Raw genomic sequence first — 22,550 nt, 5'->3', positions numbered from 1 at the left:
TTGTCACACTGAGATGTTTCAGATTATTAAACACATTTTAATATCAGACAAAATGCAGTTTTTAAATGATGAAATAATTTACTAAAGTGAAGACCATCCAAACCTTTCTGGCCCTATGTAAAAAAAAAAAAGTAACAGCCTCCATTTGTTAAATCAGGAATTAACTGCATTAACCAAGTCCTGATTTAAACCTGAGTTCAATTTCAATAGCTACACCCAGACCTGATTACTGCCAGACCGGTTGAATCCAGAAATCCCTTAAATAGAGCCTGTCTGAAAATTGAAGTAGGCTAAAAGATCTCAAAAACAGCACATCGTGATGACATCTAAAGAAACTCAAGAACAGATGAGAAGCAAAGTCATTGACATCTATCAGTCTGAAAAGGGTTAAAAGACATTTTTCAGGCTTTGGGACTCCAGTGAAGCACAGTGAGAGTCATTATCCACAAGTGGAGAAAACTTTAAACAGTAGTGAACCATCCCAGGAGTGGCCAGTCTACCAAAATGACTCTAAGGCCCCATTCACACGGAGACGAATTTAGGAGTATACACAAAAAGTTTTTTGTCGTATCGGCGTTTCATCCACATGGAAATGGCGTTTTGGGTGACTGTAAACGATACTTTTTGAAAATGGGTCGCAGAGTGAACAAATCTGTAAACAACTACCATTTGTCTCCATGTGGGTGGTCAGCCGCATCTGCGCGGGTCCGGCCAAAACAACAATGGTTGATTACAGGGTTGTGTTTGTAATGCAGAAGCTACTGAGCTTGTTATGGCTTTTATAGCCAAATCTGATGCTCCTTTACCACCACCACGAAACCCACACACCGTATGCTCTTAAATCCAACATGGAGAACAACCAGAAGGGCAACTAGAGGAAAGTTTGTGTCAGTTTTCTGTGATCTTCTTCTCTCTTTTGGTGCATTTCCATGGCAGCAATACAGCGCCACGTACAGGCTTAAAATATGCACAGAGTTTTCAGTCATTTTCAGTGGTTCCGTGCTTAAGCGGATATTTCCTGAAACTATCCCGTCTTCATGGAAAACTTATACAAAATGAAACGGCAATATATCATTTTTGTCTCCGTGTAGACGGGGCCTAAGAGACAACTCATCCAGGAGTTCACAAAAGAACCCAGAACAACATCAAAAGACCTGTAGGCCTCACTGGCCTCAGTTAAGGTCAGAGTTCATGATTCAACAATAAGAAAGACACTGGGCATAAATACCATCCGTTGAAGAGTTCCAAGGCCAAAACCGCTGCTGAGCAAAACGAACACAAAGACTCATCTTACATTTGACTAAAAACATCCTGATAATCCCCAGGACTTTTAGGAAAATATTCTGTACACTGACAAGAAAACAGTTGACCTTTCTAGAAGGTGTGCGGCCGGTTACATCTGGTGTAAAACTAACACAATCATCATAGAACATCATACTAACAGTCAAACATAGGGGTGGTAGTGTGATGGTCTTGTGCTGCTTTGCTGCTTCAGGACCTGGACTACTTGCTCTAATTGATGGAACCATTAATTCTGCTCTCTACCAGAAAATGCTGACGGAGAATGTCCAGCCATCAATTTGCAACCTCAAGCCCAAGAACACTTTGGTTATGGAACAGGACAGTGGTCAGAAACAAATCAGCAAGTCCACCTCTGAATGGCTCCAACGTGGCTGAATTAAAACAATTCTGCAAAGGAGAGTGGGCCAAAATTCTTCCATAGTGGTATGAGAGATTCATTACCAGCAGTGGAGTGGGAAGGGGGGATCATTCATGCCAGGCTACAAGACAAAACATATTCCGCTTCTTTCACATGTCATCCCCGTCTCTTTCTCCCAGATATCCTACTCACTGGTTTCAGTGTTTGTTGAGAGACTGAGTCAGAGATGGAAATAGACTACGTGTCATTATTATGGGAAACTTTTGATAAAAATGACAAAATATGACTAAATTTTCATGCCTCTGTTCTGTACACAAACTCAATTTTTGCTTTGGAAGTTTCTGATCAGACAGAGAAGGAGGAGAGTCTTGCCAGAGTTCCATTGCCATCTGCTGACTTGAAATTTGATGTTACTGATTGAAGCTGGTGGCTTCATAGTTTTCCTGTGCAGCTATATGTATTTCAGTGCATAACCTTTGTAATTGACCATTTTCACAAGTAACTTCATAAACATGTCTGAGGGTTGTTTATTCATGTATTAATTTAATTCATTGAATGTACACAAGTACTCAGTACGCTGTATTTGCAGGCACATGACCGACCATTATGGCCGAGTGTGTGTGAGTGTGTGCGTGGGCCTGTGTCTGCACATGCAGGGCTGTTAACAATGAGACCGGTTCATAGACGCCACTGCAAGCGGCCCAAGGCCAGAAGGACGTCGACTCAACAACAGCTCATACAGACGACTCCCTGGCTTCTCGCCCATTATCTTCCCCCAACCAGACAGCCAGAAGTGCTCTGTGTTCTCTGGCCTTTAGGAAGACTTGGAGAAAAGTCAGAGGCAAAACCTGATATCTCTGTGTCTGTAGTTTAAATAATGAGAACATACCCTGTAAGTGAAAATATCTGGAAGAGATTTACTCCTCTATGTGGATGATGAGCTAGTTTTTATTAAAGAAATGCAGTCTTTGGCATGCTTCTACTCTGTGAAAAGCAATAAAAACATGAACTTTAATTTTTGTCTACAATGGAAGGCAGTGTTATCAACCACTACGCCAAATATCTTCCAGGGTGCAGTGTGCAATATCAATCCTTGTTGCAATTACTAGAACCTACTTGGTAAAAATGAAACAATTTATATGAATATGCCTAACCAAAATAGTGTTCAATTGCCTAAATAGATGAAATAGTTTTATTTTTTCTTAACTTAGAATAAGCCTTTTATTCATGCATAGGAAGGGGTCCCCTCCATGGAGCCTGCAATCTTGGATTTTTTTTTTTTTTTTTGTTGCATGTTCTGAAATATCAGAAACATGCCATCAGATGCACCCATAGTCTAACTGGACGACTGGAAGTCATGGCAGAGGGTGAATATTCCTCTATTTCTCCCAGCATTGTGAGTATTCTCGCTACAACTCGCTGTCTTTCTCTCTGTTATGCTCCGACTCGTCTCCTCAACCGGACGTGCATCTTTCAAACTCTATAAACTTCAAAACTTTGAACAGAAACACACCCAAAAACTCCTGCTGGGATTGAAGTTACTCATGTCCGCCATCTCCTGGTGTAAAGTGGTAACAGTGCAGACCTCCACCATTAGCCCTATCTCCCAATAGTACAGAATCCTTAAAAAAAATTCCTGGGTCCAGACGGTGATCCAGACCACTCCCAAAATCAAATCAGTTCTTTTAAAGCCATTTCTGACATTTCCTGAAAATTTCATCAAAATCTGTCCACAACTTTTTGAGTTATGTTGCTAACAAACAAACAAACAAACAAACCCACCCAATCACATAACCTCCTTGGCGGAGGTAATAACAAAGCAACTGATTGGCCAGACTCCATATCTGTCATCAGGCAAGTCCATCTTGCAAAGCTCTCATCTGCAATGTTTGTGGCAAATCAGATGCTGTTCGGACAAATCAGCGTCATTTGAGGACAACGAGGTGGTAGCTACCCACAGGGTTTAGTTGTACTGTGAGCCGACAGCAACTTCTGTGCTACTCACGGTTAGCTTGGTGGAGAATGGCGGCAGTTTTATCACAACTGGACCACAAGAATCAGCATTAAAAGCTTTTCATGGCAGAAAAGACATGTCCGCCCTCCTGCCAGCCTGCTTTGGCATGGGTTTGCAAGAGTTCCATCCATCCCTCCTTTTCAGCTTTTCCAAAGACGTGTCTCGGTGGCAGAAGGCAAGATAAGTCAACCCAGACATCCCTCTCCCCATCAACATTTTCCAGTTCCCCTTGAGGGATTCCGTGGTGCTCCCAGGTCAGATGGGATGTATAATCCTTCCTGCGAGTTCTGGTTTTGCCCCGGGGTCTCCTCCCATTTAGACGTGTCCAGAAGACCTCCAAAGGGAAGCAACCAGGAGGCATCCTGATCACATGCTCAAACCCCCTCAAATGGCTCCTTTTGGTGGGAAGGAGCAGTTTCTAAACTTCGAGATTCCCCGAATTCTTATGAGTTCCTTACACTAAAACTAAGCCACTTTCCTCCTGAGGAATCACATTTCAACCACTTTGCCTCTTTCAGTCATCACCCACAGTTCATGACATAAGATGAGGGTTGAAACATGGATAGACCGTTAAATCTAAAGCTCCCTCTTCACAACACCAGTCCGGTACTGCTGACACTGCAAAAATCCGCTTGTCAATCTCAAGGCTCACTCCACCTTCACTCTTGAACAAGACCCCAAGATAATTGAAGTCCTCCACTTGGGGCAAAAACCCACTGCCCCAGTCAGGAAGCAATGCACCTTCAAGTTTGAAATCATGAAAAGAGAGAGGGGTCTGTCTGCAGATCATACATCTCTGATGGCCACTTTCACAGATTGTCACTTGAGACACTGACTGTCTCAGAACGGAAGCACCGTAATTTTCAGGTACAGCATATTTCCAGTTTTATTTATTTTTTTTAACTCAACTTTATTCATAGACAAAGTCTGGCAGTTAAAAACATAAAATAACCACATTTCCTTCATCAGAGACTAAGAAACATTTCAGCGTTAAAACAGAGCAAAGGATAAGCGGTCTAATCAGGGATTAAATTATGTAACGACCTGTTTTAGAAATACTGACATGAACGGTAGTTCACTTTAACTTCATTAGCTTTAGCTAATGCTAACATAAATACACTAGTTACATAGTTACTACATAAGCAAATGGAACTTAGTTAGTCTGAGCAAACAGCTACATAGCTGCTTTGTGAGCTTATTTTTAGCTACAATTGCTACGTAAGCTACAAAGCTACATTATCTATAGCTGAATTAGCTTTATAAATGTGAGATAAAGCAAAAGTAGCCAAATCTTACTTAGCGGCTCAGGGAACATACCTACGTAGCCCTGTGTAGCTGCCTGGGAGCTTACCTTTAGTTCAGTTAGCTGCATAGCTTATGAAGCTAACGGAGCTGTGATAGCTATGCTTGATGTGTAAGAATGTTTTCATGGAGGGTGTGCTTTTTTTGCCCTGCAGACTCAGGGTGCAAAAGTGTCAGCTGGGACCATACATCGTAATCTGAATGAGATGAAGCGCTATGGCAGGAGACCGAGGAGAACCCCACTGCTGACAAAGAGACATAAAAAAGCCAAACTGGAGTTTGCAAATATGTACCTGAGTAAGCCTCAATCCTTCTGGGAGAACATTTTGTGGACAGATGAGACTAAGGTAGAGCTTTTTGGAAAAGCACGTCATTCTACTGTTTACAGAAAACAGAATGAGGCCTACAAAGAAAAGAACAGTACCTACAGTCAAACATGGTGGAGGTTCAAAGATGTTTTAGGGTTGTTTTGCTGCCTCTGGCACTGGGTGCCTTGACTGTGTGCAAGGAATCATGAAATCTGGAGACTATTAAAAGGTTTTGGGCTGCAATGTAGGGCCTAGTGACAGAAAGCCGGGTCTGCATCAGTCATGGGTGTGCCAGCAGGACAATGACCCCAAACATACCTCAAAAAGCACCTAGAAATGGTTGGAGACAAAGCTGGAGAGTTCTGAAGTGACCAGCAATGAGTCCGGATCTAAATTCCATTGAACACCTATGGAGAGATCTCAAAACTGCTTTTGCCAGAAGGAACCCTTCAAATCTGAGAGATCTGGAGCAGTTTGCAAAAGAAGAGAGGTCCAAAATTCTAGTTGAGAGGTGTAAGAAGCCTGTTGATGGCTATAGGAAGAGATCGGTTTCTGTTATTTTTCCCAAGGGTGTGCAACCAAATATTAAGTTGAGGGTGCCAATAATTTTGTCCGGCCCATTTTTTGAGTTTTGTGTAAAATTATGTCAATTTTGTCTTTTTCTTTGGATTTTTTTTGTGTTGCTCCAATGCACATAAATGAAATAAACATGTGTATACCAAAAATATTTGTAATTGCAACAATTTCTGGGAGAATTGGTGTATTTTCTAGAAAAATTCCAGGGGTGCCAATACTTTCCTCCATGACTGTAGGTCTGTTGGCCCAGCCTTAAAGGGATACTTCAACATTTTGGCAAATTCACCCATTGCCATAATTCCTATAGTCTTAGTAATAGGTTTTGTTACCTTCAGTTGTCGGTGCAAGCTATTTTTAGACCGCCAGTGCCGAGTTCAGACCTGCTGTGCCAACTCAATGTAAGCAGACGGTATTCCAGCTTTCCCTCATCAAACTCATCAAATACACAATCTAACAACTCCAAAATGCTCTCGTGGACAAGTTGTGACTTGTACATCCACCACGCTTTTTGAGTTTATATCTGCAGACCCCTATTATGCAGATAATATTGTGTGCCCCAATAATCCAAGTTCTGAGAAAATGTGGTCCTGAAAGCTGCAAATCCATACCTATTTGCAGGATTTCTCTTGAAGCTGTTCATCAAAGAATGAAGGAGCTTTAGCTGTCTGTGATGCTATACCACCGTTGCTCTTAGGGGGGTGGGATTATGTTAAGGACCTTTAGTACCTAATAATCTCCAACATTTGACCAGGATAAAAACATGTACATAAAAGTGAATTAAAAACTGCCTTAGAATCCAAATCCAATGTCCACTCACATGCAGCTCTCAGTTCCAGAGTTTCTGTAGGTTCTAATTGCATGTGATGTAATTACTTTGCAAACTCAACTCTTTTATTCTATTAAAGTTAGGAGCTGGTTCTTCCTGCTGCTGCTGTGAACAGTGTAAAACAACAGTGCTCATAAGCTCTGTGTGTGTTTTTGTGTTTATTATTCAGAGCTTCACATAATGGAAGATAAGAGGTGTTTCACTGAACAGGTCAACTCAAAGTTACATCATTGTAAACTCTTTATCATCTCATCACAGAGTTAAAAGCATTCAAAAAGTGTACACTTTATAACATGAGAGGATTTTTAGGAAACGTAGAATCAAACACCAGCATGCAGGATACCTCCCAGCAGAGTTAAATTCTGCAGGATCAAAAATAGACATTAATGAACCCCTGAACTTTACTGTTTAGCTACATTAACATGTTTGGTTTGCTTTGAAGTCAATGGCTACAAATACTTTATGCATGAAAATGTTTTTCAGAGGACATCAGACATGAAATCAAAAGCTGCAGACATGTTGATTAATCGGCTCATTCTGGATCAAAAGACAAGGCTGTCCATTTGAAACCTCATTTTGAAAGCCAGGTGGGCAGGTCCCATTAACTTCTCTAATAATCTTACTTTGACACAGTTTGAACCCATTTTCTTCAGCAGTGATGGGGGAAAAGATCCAGTCTAACCACGACTGCCCTGCGTTTCCCCTTTAAATGTGTCTGGACCTGAACAGCAACCACACATAAACCCAGTGAACAAAGCTCCTGATCAAAGGCCCGGTGTGTTATTTAAAAAGCTATGATTAAGACAAAGAGGCTCCTTTAACAGTTAGTGTTCTATTTTTTCCATCTCTACACCCCCACCTTTTTTAGGTTGATTGTTCACGGGTCGATCGGACGATTGCGGCCATGATAGCATCGGCTCTGACCTCTGTTTGACAGTAATGATGGCGCCTTGACCTCAGGCTTTTTTGTCTAAGTGTTGATGACCCTGTGTGTTATGCTGATGCATGACAAAGCAAGACGGAGGGCAGATGTTCAGAAGATATGCCATATAGAAAACTATTTATACCACTAAAAACAGGATGGATATATCATTAGCCTCTTTTGCAAAATTTAATTAGTCATAAACTAAACAAGATTCTTGATATAGTCCCTTATATTTCAACTACAACCTTGTTAAATCCTTTCTTTTTTTAAAGTCTTATAATTTCCATCTTTACAGTAATCAACACTATTAGAAATAGTAAAGACATTTTTCTACAGTGACGTTGCATATAAATAGAAACAGAATGTGATGATTTGTAAATCCTTTTCCACTTAAACTCAACCAAATTCAGCAAAAAGATTCAAATGTATTCATTTTTAAAACTGATAAACTTTTTAATATTGTAATATGATTTAGAAGAGTTGGGGCAGGGGTAAAAAAAGACTGGGAAAGATGTGGATTGCTGTGAAAACATCTGGAACATTCCATAGGTGCATAGGTAAATTGGTAACAGGTGATAGTACCATGATCGGATATAAAAGGAAAACTTCAGAAAGGCTCAGTGGTTCACTGTCAAGTGACGGTTCACTTTGTGAAAGACTATGTTGTGTTGGTTCAACAATTTATGAACATTACTGCAATGCAACTGCAATGAATTTAGAGATTTCACAGTCTATAGTCAATGATATTATCAAATGATTCAGAGAACCTGGAGAAATCTCTGCAAGTAACGAGCAAGGACAAAACCAAGATGTGGAAAAGGTTCAGTAAATAGGAGAGCACAGTAGATCTCCAACCAGACTGTTAAGATAAAGTCAAAACTCTACAATAAAGTAAAATACATTGCAAAATATCCATCCATCCATCCATCCATCCATCCATCCATCTAGGTGAAGCAAGTCAACACAGACATCCCTCTATAGTTGTCCACTTCCTCATGAGGAATTCCAAGGCACTCCCAGGCCAAATTAACCTTGCAAAGCAGATAGATACGCCCGTTTCCGTGTTTCTCGCTGGCCAATCCATCCTGCAAAGCTCCCATCTGAACCATTTGGACCCGGTTAGCAAGTGACAGGACGAATCAACATGGAGGGGCAGTACTTTCGGGTGCGGCGGAGTTGTGATGCAAGCAAGCAGCAACAAGAGGCCGGTGCAATTATGGCTAATGAGATTAGTGTGGATGCTGCTGAAGGGTCACTTTTTTCAGAATGTCATTTCTTTGTTAAAAGAAGAACAAAGAACAGCAATGTGTTGTTTTCTTTTCAAAAATGACAAAAGTCATGTACTGACATGTCTACAGTCACCATGGTTAGTGTTATGCAGCTCTCTAAGGAGTTTACTCCTCGGTAGCAGCTATGTCACGTGTTTTGTTGCTCTGATTGGCCCGTCAAGGTGTGACAGACAGAACGTTCATCCAATCACACTCCGAGTTTTTTCAAACCCTCTGCCCTTTCCCAAATGCTGTGTATGAGAGGTTTACCAAATGGATGTGTAAAACACATCCATCTGGTGGGCCAGGTTACTCAATAGTAATTTGAGTAAATTAGTCACTTTTCACCCCTTCCAAAAACTATCCATGAATGCTGGTGACCTTTGACCTCTCAGGCAGCACTGCATTAGAACTGGCATCATTCTGGATATTACACTGAGGGCTTGGAAAAACTTCCAGAAACCAACTGATGCTGGGTCTACAAATGTGAGTAAAGCAAAAGACATACATCAACAAAACCCAGAAGCTGGCTTCTCTGGGCCTGAGCTCATCTGAGATGGACTGACATGAAGAGGAACAATGTGCTGTGGTCTGATGAGTAGTGATGTGCCATACCACTGATTTCCTTTCCGATCCGGTACCAAGTAAAAGCTAGGCTGGTAACCACAATACTGATCTGATACTGATATAAAATTAAATGTGTTTAATATGTCAAAATTAAAATTATAGCATCATAATGAATGCAATGCCTCAGACTACTTATTTTATTGTTTAGTTATTTAGAATTATCATCCAAGGAAAAACAAAATGGAAAAGTTTCATGTTGATTGACAGCATCTGAGTCATGAGAATTGCATGGCCAGCATTTCCTAAATCTTAGGGGTTTTTTTGAGACGACAGTGCTGAATCAAGGCGGATGTACACTTTTAGTCTGGCTTTTACGCACAGTTTTATAAGTGACCATTTCAAGTCAGCATCTGTAATGGTGTGGGAGTGTTTTAGCACTCATGGCATGGATGACTTCTACATCACTAAAGGCACCACTCATACTGAGAGAACACAGAGGTATATGCAGGTCAGACCTGTCTCCTATTACAAATGAACGGTGCAATATGAAGTGCAGAAACCCTGCACTGTTGGGGAACTTGAGCTGTGTATCAAGCAAGAACAGTAAACATGCTCCTGTCCCAACCCTTTTGGAATATGTTGCAGGCATGAAATTTAAAAATGTGTACATTTGCATGATTTTTCTGGCAATGAGTGTTGGTGATTTTTGTGACAGTTTTGAGGTGCTGTGATTTTAGAGGCATCATTTAGAGCAGACATACCACAGGTATTATTAAGTCTAGGAGCACCTTCTTCAGGAGGAGAACTAAACTCATGTTAGGATGGTTGAACCAGGACAGTCAGGGGTGGTGGGTACAAGTAAGTCTGGAGCCCCAGGATGGACTTGGACTGAACCAAAGCTCGTCATGCACTCTGCTTTCACCGGTCTCTTTAAATCAGCAGCTGCAGTTTAAAGTCTCACATACACGCATGGGAACTTGTCCTTTTTCCCCTGCATTCCCCCCCTCCTTACATCCCCCCATCCACTTCCTGCTATCTACGGGGCCAATCTAAAGCTGCGCTATTACGATTCCTGTACTCGGCGTGTTGGCGGCCGATTTAGAACATCAACACCATCAATCAACCCGCCGATGGGGCCAACCAGCTGGCTGAACCGTCCCGTCCTGCTGCCGGACAATTTGTCATCCATGGAGGCCAAGTTTCGTTCATGTAACTACACCCAAACCTTTCTCTGCTCGGTCTCTGCCCTCACTAAAAACCCCTTTTGATGACTTTTTGACTCGGCCTTTCAACTACTTTCCTTGAAGCATTGGTAGCCTCTTCACAGTTGTTTTCTTTGTGTCTCTCCATATGAGGATAATTAAACACTTGCACAGACATCCATGGGACAAGGCTCTCTTCAGTTTCACTTCACTGGTGTTTTTGTTTCAGAGCAGCGCCTGCTTCATTCACTGTTTTAACCATTACTCTAGCTGAAAAATGCTCCCCTTTTGCTTTGTGTTTCATTATCTACTAACATGGAGTATATGGCCAACAAATAAACAAATAAACATGCAATGGAGAAACAATGAGTCACAGGTCTATAAAACATTGGCTATGGCCATCCTGCTCAAATAAACCTCAAGTATTTGATTTTACGAAAGCTTCCTGTATTCCTAGCGCTAATAAAAGAGTACAACAGACTTTATTAGTCTGTAAAAGACATAGGGGGTTGATAAAAATGAAGGCTTTTCCCAAACTAGTAAAGCAGAACCAGGATAAGCTAAAATCCTGTCATCTACTAATATGTACAAGCCAAGTTCCAAAAAAAGTTTGGGCACTGTGTAAAATATAAACTAAAACAGAATGCACTGATTGTCTAATCTCAAAAATCAATATATTATTCACAATAGATGCTGAAACTGAGATATTTTTACCATTTCATGATAAAGCAAGATGTCTCAAAAAAGTAGGGACAACAAAAGGCTGGAAAAGTAAGTGGTATTAATAAAAATCATCAGCAGGAACATTTTGCAGCTTATTAGAGTAACTGGCAACAGGTCAGTAACATGACTAGGTGTGAAAGAGGTATTTTAGAGAGGCTCTCAGTTGTAAAGAAGGACAGATGTTCACCAATCTGGGAAAAACTGCAGAACAGTTTCAGAAAAATGTTCCTCAAGACTTGGAATATCTCACCATCTACAGCCCATAATATCATGAAAGATTCAGAGGAATCTCCGTGTGCAAGGGACAGGTCCAAAGATCCTCACTGCATCAACAATGGGAACAATTCTGTACTGGAAATCAGAACATGGTCTCAGGAGCACTTCTAGAAATCATTGTCTGTCAACACAGGTCTGCCATCCACAAATGCAAGTTAAAGCAAAGAAGAAGCCATATGTGAACACAATCCAGAAACACTGCTGTCTTCTCTGCGCCAGTGCTCATTTAAAATGGACTGAGGCAAACTGTTCTGTGGTCAAAAAAATCCATCCATCCTTTTTCTAAACCCCTTATCCTGTTTGGGGATGCGGAGGGCTGGAGCCTATCCCAGCTGTCACTGGGCAAGAGGCGGGGTACATCCTGGACTGGTCGCCAGTCAATCGCAGGGCTGACATATAGAGACAGAAAACCACGCACGCTCACATTCACACCTACGGCCAATTTAGAGTCACCAATAAATCTAATGATGTTTTTGGTGGTGGGAGGAAGCCGGAGTACCCAGAACCCACGCATGCACGGGTAAAACATGCAAACTACACACAGAGAGGCCCTGACCGGGAAACAAACCAGGGACCTTCTTGCTGTGAGGCAACCGCGCTAACCCCTGCACCACCGTACAGCCCCTGTCAAATGAATCCAAATTTGAAATTATTTTGGAGACCATCGGTACCATGTCATGTGGACTAAAGAGGAGAGGGTCCATCCTGCTTGTTATCCTGGCACAGTTCAAAAGCCTGCATCTCTGATGGTATGGGGTTGCATTAGTACCTATGGCATGGGCAGCTTACACATTTATAAAGACACTATCAATGCCTTTTTTTGCATTTCCACAGACACCCGCGCTCTCACTTGGGTGGGCGGGGCTGTAAAAGCATGCATGTGAAGTCACAGTCAGCACGAGTCAGCTGTTCCAGCTGCAGAGTTATAGAAAGGATGAGTGACAGGAATCAGTCAGGAATAAGCAGTAAACAGCTTTATTTCAGCTGAGTGCTTTTTAAAAAATAACTACATCTTAATTATGTTAACTGCTGTCAGTAAAGACTCTCAGCTGATGGAATACGTGTACAGTGACGGTTTGAGTCATAACTGTACGTTAATATGTGAATATATCTAGTCTATAACAGTTTATATGACAAAATATGAAAGTTTAGAGCTGTACTGTGAGAATTCACCACATTAAAAATAAAGTAAAAGTTCAGCTGGTGTTAAAATCAAGCTAGATTAGGTCAGAAATCCGGAGTGCGCTGATCTCATTTTAAAACAGTCTGCAGCCTGAAGTTTTACGAGCCCGTTCAACAATCACAGAGCAATGTTTTCACAGGTTATCTAACGTAAGAAGTAGATTAATAACTAGTTACAGATGAGAATGAACTGTTCTAAGACTTTGTATTCACAAAACTTAAGCATTAATTCAGTTTCTCATCCATCACGGATGGATCAGGCCGATGTGAGCCTTTGGGCTCTGCTTTGTGTACTTAAAATCAGGTCCGGATAAACATCAGGGAACTTGATTTGTGGCCAAATATCAATATCCATAGACTACACAGCAAAAACTGGAGTGTTGAGTGTTGTTAAACATTTCAGTGTTGATTTTAACACTCAAAGTGTTATTTTAACTCCATTCAGAGTAAATGGTCTTCAGTGTTGGAGTTATTTGACAGTGTTAAATCAACCAGTGTTATTCCAACACTGTAGAGTCAGTTGATCCAAGCCCCACCTACTGCAATTTCAAATCTGGGGGGCAGAGTTTTCCCATCATGCCTTAGTGCAGAGTGTTAAGCCGCACAGATGTTTCAGATGTATTTAGATGATTAGCTGTGTTTAGATGTTGCCTGTTGTACAGGGTCACTGCTGGGATTCACTTGCACATGTTTCTTGAATTATCTTGAGTTCCTAAGTTTTTGATGCATAAACACTTTTGCACCATGAGTGTAGTTGTCTTAGGTTGGTCAAGTCTTGGCTGTGGTGACAGCTTACTTATAACTGTGGAGTGAGGGCAGATTGTCATCTCAGGTCATGCTTTGTTTTTGAGTCTGCCTCATAACTCCCTGATCGCTGTCAAATAACTCATGATGTGTGGTGTCAGTCAATATTGTCAGGTGTGTCTGCTTACCAACACCCATTTTGTAGAACTTACATGTCTTGTATCTTGTTATTAACAGGTTGGTGGAAGAGGGGCAGTTGCTAGCCACAGTATTTTACACCTGCTGAAATTAGTTGTAATACATTCCTTAGTGTTAATTTTTTAACACTGACACCAGTGTCAGATACTATCAACACTACTCAGTGTTCACCAGTGTAAATTTTTGACACCATACAGTGTTGCAGTAACGCTGGTTCAGTGTTAAAAAGGTAACACTTTGAAAAGTGTTAAATTAACACTCAAAAGAGTGGACACATATACACACTTTTCTAGTGTTAGATTTAATACTCAGTGTTAATCTAACACTGGCGATTTTGCTGTGTAGGTAACAGTTTGGATTTCCATCGAGTCCAAATATTTCCCGTTTAGGCAGATATTACTAAATTTTTCTCCCGTTTTCGCCCGCTTCTCACAGCGCTGACTTCTGTGTTTGAAGCCTGGAGGTGAGCAGCTGAGTCGCACGCTGACATGACGTCAGTGCAGCCCTTATTGTTGTGTGTAGCTCCACCTTTTTGGTACGGTTAGGTAAGATTGGCACCCCTACAGAAGGGTGCCGAAAAGTGGGACAGTACGGATCAGTTTTTTGGGACCCTTTCTAACTTTTGCCCTATGGAAAATGCAAAGAAAATGCATGCCGTACCGAACCGAACTGAGCCGGACCGCTTGGTGGAAACAACCTATTAAAGACTAGGTGTATGAAAGTGGACCCACTGTCCTCATTTATTTTCTGTATGTGGCCCTCAGTGATAAAAGTTTAGAGCAACACATAGTTCCATCCAGACGTCTCTTTCAGGGAAGGCCACTCATTTTTCAGCAAGACCATGCTAAACCACAAACCGCATCCAACACAACTGCATAGTTTGACAGTAGAAGAGTCCTGGTGCTGAACTAGCCTAACCTGACATGCCAGATAAATTTGTTTCACACATCCATCTGGGAAAGCTTCAATAGGAAATGTTTGGGAAAAGGCAGAGGCTTTGAAAAAACCCTCGGAGTGTGATTGGGTGAACGTTCTGTCTGTCACATCCCTACGGGCCAATCAGAGCAACAAAACACATGATGTAGCAGCTATCAAGCTGCATGCGCAGCTACTGAGGAATAACGCGAAAGATGGCGACTATAGACGTGTAAGTACTCGTCTTGTTATTTTTGAGAAGGAAACAACTCACTGCTTTTTTTTTTTTTTAATGAAGAAATGTCATCAAGTTCTGAGAAAATTAGGCTTTAGCAGCATCTATGCTAATGTCTTCCTCCATAACTGCACCAGCTCTTGCTGCTGCTTGCTTACGTCACAACTCTGCTGCGCCTGAAAGTACTGCCCCTCGTCACTGATTGGTCCTGTCACTTTCTAACTGGGCCCGGGAGCTTTGCAAGATGGATTCGCCAGTGAAAAACAAGGAAACGGGCGTATCCATCTGCTTTGCAAGGTTAGAACTGGCCTGCCTGCAGTACAGACCTCTCACGAATAGAAACATTCGGAGCATCAAAAAAGGAAAAGACCCGAGACTGTTAAACAGCTAGACAAAAATGGGACAACATTCCTCTCCCAAAAACTCCAACAACTTGTCTCCTCACTTCTCAGACATCTCCAGACTGTTGATAAGAAGAGAGGATGCTACACAGTAGTAAACATGGCCCCGTCCCTACTTTTTTAAGATGCAATCAAATTCATAATGAGCTAGTATTTTTCATGAAATGTTGAAATGTCTTAGTTTCAACAGCTAAGATATTGTTTATGTTCTATTGTGAACAAATTATGGGTTTATGGGATTTGGAAATCATTGCATTCTGTTTTTGTTTACTTTTTACACAGCGCCCCAACTTTTTTGGAATTGTGTTGTATAAAGGTAGAAATTGTTGCTCTATCAGACTGAATTGCTGCTTAATATCTGATCCAAGCTGTCTAGTGCTACAAATGGCTTTTAAAAATTCCCCGTAACAATGATGTCATAGATTCCTCACACACTTCCCCTCTCATAATTGCTCAGAGCTTTTCCTTATTTCTCCGTCGTTCTCTCTCTCTCTTAGCCAGCTGAAGGGCCCCTGGGGGCACTGGGGGGGCCTTCGAGTTGTCCAAACACCCTGAATGAAGGTCTGGGGAAGTTCCTCACTCTTTTGTCTCTGCCGTCTCTGCCAGGGAAACAAGTGCAGCACAGTGCGCAGACTTGGGAGTGTGTCAGTTGGGGTCACGATGTGGCTGCTCGGCGCTCCTCTGCAGTCACGCTACCATTTCTCCCCTCTGTGCCCCGCTGCCCCGGCCTGCCAGACACGCAGCCAGTTGGCCCCAGCTGCACAACTGGCTGCCCTTTACCAGTTTGATCAGCCGAGGTCACCGACAATCAACCAGTGATGCACATCTGTGCGTGCATGCAGGAAGGTATCGAGCAGAACATTAAATCTTACTGCTTTTCACACTTTTACCAACAAGCCATCTGCACAATTACAAACATGCAATCATGTTGCAGTCTGCAGAAAAGCTGTGTTAAATTTAGACCTTTCAGGCGCGTGTGAGAGGATTAACACAAGTCTGCAGCAAATCAAATTTCTGGCTTCCAAATTTTAGGGTGAAATTGATTCCAACTAAACAGAACCATGCACCAAATCTGGGCTGCTTTTTACATGGTCGCACGCAACTTTATTTGCCTGTAAATAATTTTCCAACATCCCATTCAAGAATTGGAGCGTTTGATTTTTGAGTTTTATGAGTGCATGTTTTACAAATGCAGCACAGGCCAAAAGAAACTGTACCTGGCAGTGAGACGTACCGAAAAACAGCTTTCCTCACCTTCTTACAGCATTAATGAGCCCAGAAACAGCTCGGATTCAAAGCCAAAAGAGATTACATACAGTGGGACCTAGCGGCTGAGCATATTGCATGGCAAACATCAGTGCAAATGTTGTTAATAAAGATGGATTTCATTCCATTAAACAGAGGCTGATGGTAACAATTAATGCTGTAAAAATACTTCTGTTAACATGATTGATTAAAAACCTAAGAAGGTCATTTATAGCAACATTATAAAAACATTTCTGCCATTGTGTTGTGCTATTTTTGCATTCAATCACACACTTCCAGGTGCAACTTGTGTGGCGTGATACCTGGAAGAAGAATGCGTTCAGGGGCATGGGGGAGCGATTGGGGTGAAATTATAACAAGCATAAATTGGACCCTTGGCATTGGCCTTTCTTTGAAAAGTCTTAATGACAAATCACCACTTTCCCTTTTCGTCTCCTAGTGTTTCATCTGGGTCTACCCAGAGTGCTCTGCTCCAGTCCTCAGAGCTACATCATTGGCCGAGGTGCCTAAGCCTCACCCATGACTGTATTCGTGCCTGGTCTTCAGTGCTGGACTTTTAATGTGCTACAACTCACTGTTACTGTATGAAATTGCAGGCTGGTGAAGTGTGTTTAACCAGGATAATACTGTGCCACGAATTCCCCTTTGAAAGTGTCGAGTATGACTAGAAAAAGGAGCCATTACAGCCAACCTTTTTTGCTAAATTGAATGTCTTATTATGTCCTTTGTCCTTGAAATGCTTGAACAGAAACACTCTGCATCTTTGTCTGAAAATCACTGAAGGAGAAGAAACAATTAAGAAACAGTAATGACTTTAGCGGAGGGGGATTTGAGTGTCTACTCTTGTGTACCCCCCTCTCTGTCTTATTATTAACTTTCCAAATAAAATACCTGTGAAAGGAATCTAAATTGAAACATAGCAGGGAAGTTACCAAACAGGCTTAATGAAAGATCTAGACCTCATATTGTCCCTTCATTCCCCAGAGTAGGTTTGATATAAAACAGATTCATGCTTTCCTGGTTGTTTTGCTAAAGTGCTAATAATTACATCTTTCACCTGTCCAGGCTGAACAAACATATGACCTTTAACCTTTGCTCTAAAGAGCGGATTGTGTCCCGTTCCCAACATGAAACCACAGTCCAACCCTCAGACCTGACTGATGGCTGACGGAGGCCAAAGCTAAATCCAAGCCCAGGTGACCACCGGCAGTCCCTGTCTGCAGCCTCATCTTGAGGGTCTAACTACTTAATAAGTGGCTGTCCCAGGTTTCCTGGACATAGTCCAGACCCACTGAGGCCCCCTCGAACGAAAGCCCAAAGCACAAGGAGGGCTTCATTTATCAATCAGGCCAATCACAGACTTTTCCGGGGCTAGGGACGGCCACATGTTGGGGATTAGGACCCTGGAATTTTGTACAACCAAACTGAGTAGAGTTAGTCAGTTAGAGATTACGGCAAATCAACAATGAAAGAGTTGGATTACGCTACATTCGCTGCTGGATCAATGTGCTCATGGTATCACCTTTCAATCTGAAGACAAATTTAAAGTTAAACTATGCAACTTTTGTGCAATTGAAGCACTGTTCTTCATTTTCACATCCTGGAATTCTCCGTTAATATCACATTGGGAAGTTATAAAGCTGCTTTCACGACATACTTCAAGGTTTTCAAATCATAGTACTGAAAGAAATCAGGCATCAGGCTGTATAAAACTACGGTAGCTTTACTGTTGGGCTATATTAAGTATTTAGCAATACAGTCTGTACTTTTGTAGCCACAATGTTGGGAAAGGATTTGCCCCCAGCCTGGTGTCATCTTTTTCCATGTATTTGTCACACCTAAATGTTTGAGGTCATCATTAGACATGGATAAGAGAGAGAAATAAAAGATCAGTCTGGAAAGAGTTACAATGACATTTCTCAGGCTTTGGGACTCTAGCCAACAAACCCACAAATGAAGAAAAACTTCCCAGGAGTGGCTAACCTACCAAAATGACTCCAAAGGCGCATCTATGACTCCCCCAAAGGGCCACAAAAGAACCCAGAACAATATCTAAAGACCAGCAGGCCTCACTGGACTCAGTTAAGGTCAGAGTTCACGACTCAACAATAAGAAAGAGACTGGGCAAAAAATGGCCTCCATGGGTGAGTTCCAAGACTGAAACCACTGCTGACCAAAAACAACACAAAGGCTCGTCTCACATTTGACTAAAAACATCCTGATGATCCCCAGGACCTGTGGAAGTTGTGCATCACCTTTATCACATCTAGATTAAGAATAACCCAACATTTCATCAAAAGAACATCATAGCAACATCAGTATAAACAGTGGATAATTTTGTCTTTCTGTGGTTGATTTGCATTCATTTCAACATGATTCCATGACATTTATTGCCTCTGGCATGGCTGGCATTCACTGTTTGTAATGCCTATTTTTGCCAGATTAAACCATTTTCCTCACTTTTAAATCCCATTTCACCAGGTTTTTCATCCATTTCTGCCAATTTTAACCTTTTTTGTCACTTTGTGATCCCTTTTACCACTTTTAATACCTTTTTAAATTTTTCCTAATTTTTTGTCATTTTATCCACATCTTGCCATTTCCTACACCAATTTCTGCTACTTTTAAAATCCCATTACACCACCTTTTACTCCACTTTTTTTTCCAATTTTAATCCTTTTTAATTCTGCTTTTAACAAAATGGATTCATGTTTTTAAGATGGCTATATACTATGGCTTAAATTAATCAAAAATAAATATATATTACTTTGTAGGGGAGGTTTTTATTCAGGTTAAAATATATAATATGAATATAACAGCTTAACTTTACAGTGAACCATGATTTTGCTGACCGTCATGGGCCCCCAGTTTGGCTGTGTCCCAGAAAGCTCTCCCTTTTACCCCCACCTTAAGGGTGGCCTTGTCTGCATGACTGATCTTGAATGCGCATAGCTATTCAACCACCGTCAGGTACAGTGGGGGTCCCCGGTCTCCGGCACCTTTATTTTGGGATTTGCTGGCTGAAAAGGATGAGAACCCCTGGCATAGAGGAGTAGAGCTATAAATACAACAAAAAGATGCTTATACAGCAAAACTGAAAGCTAAAATTTCCAAAGTACCAACAAGGATTTATCAGCACTTCTGACTGAGCAATAGAGAATTGTTTTGCGTGTTTATGTGCATTTTCACAAAAAAAAAAAAACTAATTTCTTCTCTTGAGAATAGATTAACTTGTCTTTATTATCTATGACGGTAGGGTGACATATTCAGAGAAACTCCTGCACTTCAAGATGATCAAACTAGCAGACATGGAGCACGTCCAGAGAATGACATCACAGCATCACAAATAAGGTTCATCTGAAAGCTCGGAGTAGATAATTATTGTGACGCAGCCAGCCCTCGAGCCACGAGCTGTGCAACTGATTTAGAAAGGCGAACCGTCACAGTCACCTCTGGCATGTTGTGTCACTCCTGCTCATTTCCATCCCTGCACACCGATGACAGATGAGGCTCTGACAGGTGTCAGAGAGGAGCAGAGCAGGTCTTGTCACTCATTCAGTGAACCTCCTGCTGTGTGGGACACGCACACTTTGACTATAACCAGAGAGCGAGGCAGAGGGAGGTGTGTCTGTTTCTGTGCACTGTGGGAAGAGAATCAGAACATGAGAGGGAAAAGAAATGGGAGATACATGGGCGATAATAGATGCATACATGGAAGAAAAAATGAGGAAGATCATGAAAAGCTGATGGAGGAAGTAACATTGAATAACAAGGGTTGTATATATTTTTGTCTTATAGGATTTTATAGTGAAAAGGTTTGAAATCCAGGTTACCTCTTGTCTCTATTGACACGAGTTGTTGTCATCCCTCACAAAGACCTTTTGTGTTGCTGATCTTAGGACATGTCAGAGCACAAAAGAGGCACTTTTGGCCTAAATCAGCAAAGCCTCAATAAGCATAAAGGAAAGGTTACCTTCTGGGGATAAATGAGGATAATTGGCTGTATTCACACTAAAAGTCTTAGCACTCTATTCAGGTGTTTTGCTCAGATCTGATTCCTTTCTTTTGTCTGCATTTTTTAAATGAGACCTGTATGTGTCTTGCAGCATTTGGAAAGTATTCAGACCCTTTACAACAACACTTGAAATTTAGCTCAGGTTCCCATTCCTCTGGGATGTTTCTACACCTTAATTGGAGTCCACTTGTGCTAAATTAAACTGATTAGACATGGTGTAGAAAGGCACACAGCTCTTGCCTCACAGCTGACAATGCATATCAGAGCAAAAACCAAGCCACGAGGTCAAAGGAACTGCCTGCAGAGCTCAGAGACAGGATCTGGAGAAGGACTAGAAAAATTCTGCTGAACTGAAGCTTCCCAAGATTACAGTCGCCTCCATAATTCTCAAATGGGAGAAGTTTAGTACAGCCAGGACTCTTCCAAGAGCTGGTTGTCCAGTCAAACTGAGCAATCAGGGGAGAAGGGCGTTAATAAGAAGGGTGACCAAGAACTTTATGGTCACTCTGACTGAGCTCCAGAGATCCTGTGTGGAGATGGGACTAAGTTCCAGAAGGTCATCACTGCAGCCCTCCACTGATCTGGGCTTTTGGAGAGTGTCTTGACAGAAACCTCTTTTAATTATTTTTTGCCACTTTAATTCCATTTCTGCCATTTTCTTAATCAAAGTTTGATGCCTTTTTCTGTGCATTTTTCTACTTTTAAGACATTTTTGTCACTTGTAAAGCCTTTCCACCACTTTCCCCACCTAAACGTTTCCTCTGTTAGCCCATTATTGTCACTTATAATCCCATTTCACCACCTTTTCCGTTGGTGAAATGGGATTATAAGTGAAAGTTGCCACTTTTAAGCCAATATTGATGCTGTTAACCCTTTTTTTAGATGCTTTATATGCCTGTTTTTTGCCACTCCCACCCAATTTCTGCTATTTTTAAAATCCCATTTTACCAACTTTTCCAACATTTTTTTCTGTAATTTTAACCCATTTCATTTCTGATTTAAAAAGGGGATTTACATTTTTAAGATGACTATATACTATGGCACAAATAAATAATAATAAAAATTAAAAAACACAGAAAGCTTCCCCCTTTATCCCCCCTTATGGACGGCCTTGTCTGAACAGGACTTTTCTTGAATTTGCACGGCTGTGTCCAACCACCTTTAGGTACAGTGGGGGTCCCTGGTCTCTAGCAAATTTATTTTGTGGTCCACTTTATTGTATAATTTTTCAGATGTGTAACGTCCCTCTCTTTGTTATATAATCCTGATTATTTTTGTTGAGCTGTAGTAATAACCAAATCCCCCCTATGGAGGGTCAAAATAAAGGTTTATCTCCTCTTATTTTACTTGTAGATACTAAAAGGATTGGATTAAAGAGCAACAGAATGATGGCTATGTCTAAAACGTTCATTTCTAGATAAAGGAAATCATCACTATGCTGCCTTTATTTTTCTAACAAACATATTTTCAGAGAATTTAATCATCACAGAGCCCAGTAATGTGAATACATCTGTTATCAGGGTAAAATATTTTACATCTGTGCGATCCACAAAGGCCAATTACCTACAATCTATTTGCAGCAGTCAATGAAAATATGTGCAGATTCACCATTCTCTACTGCCAAAGAAATTAACAGTGATTTTACACAGAGGACAGCTTAAGCTAATGACTTGGTGTCAGCATGAGGATAGACTTTGCAGATAATGGGTACTTCCAATAAGAGTGCTTTTCACAGAGGGGGTTATCACCTATGGTAAGAGTGTATAAGTGCTTTTCACGTACAGTATAGGTCTATGGCATTGGACCATGGACACAGAGGTAGCGCACTATTAGTGCACATTACTGGAAATAAATTAGCATGTAATTTTATGATTTTATTTAATGATATTTTGGGGGTCTAAAAGTAGAGCTGTTGTAATTGTGATTGAAAGTGTTTGGAGTGGCGGG

This window comes from Cheilinus undulatus, linkage group 16 (assembly GCF_018320785.1).
Source record: "Cheilinus undulatus linkage group 16, ASM1832078v1, whole genome shotgun sequence".
NCBI classification, from domain to species: Eukaryota; Metazoa; Chordata; class Actinopteri; order Labriformes; family Labridae; genus Cheilinus; species Cheilinus undulatus.
Note: the sequence above shows the minus strand (reverse complement) of the source record.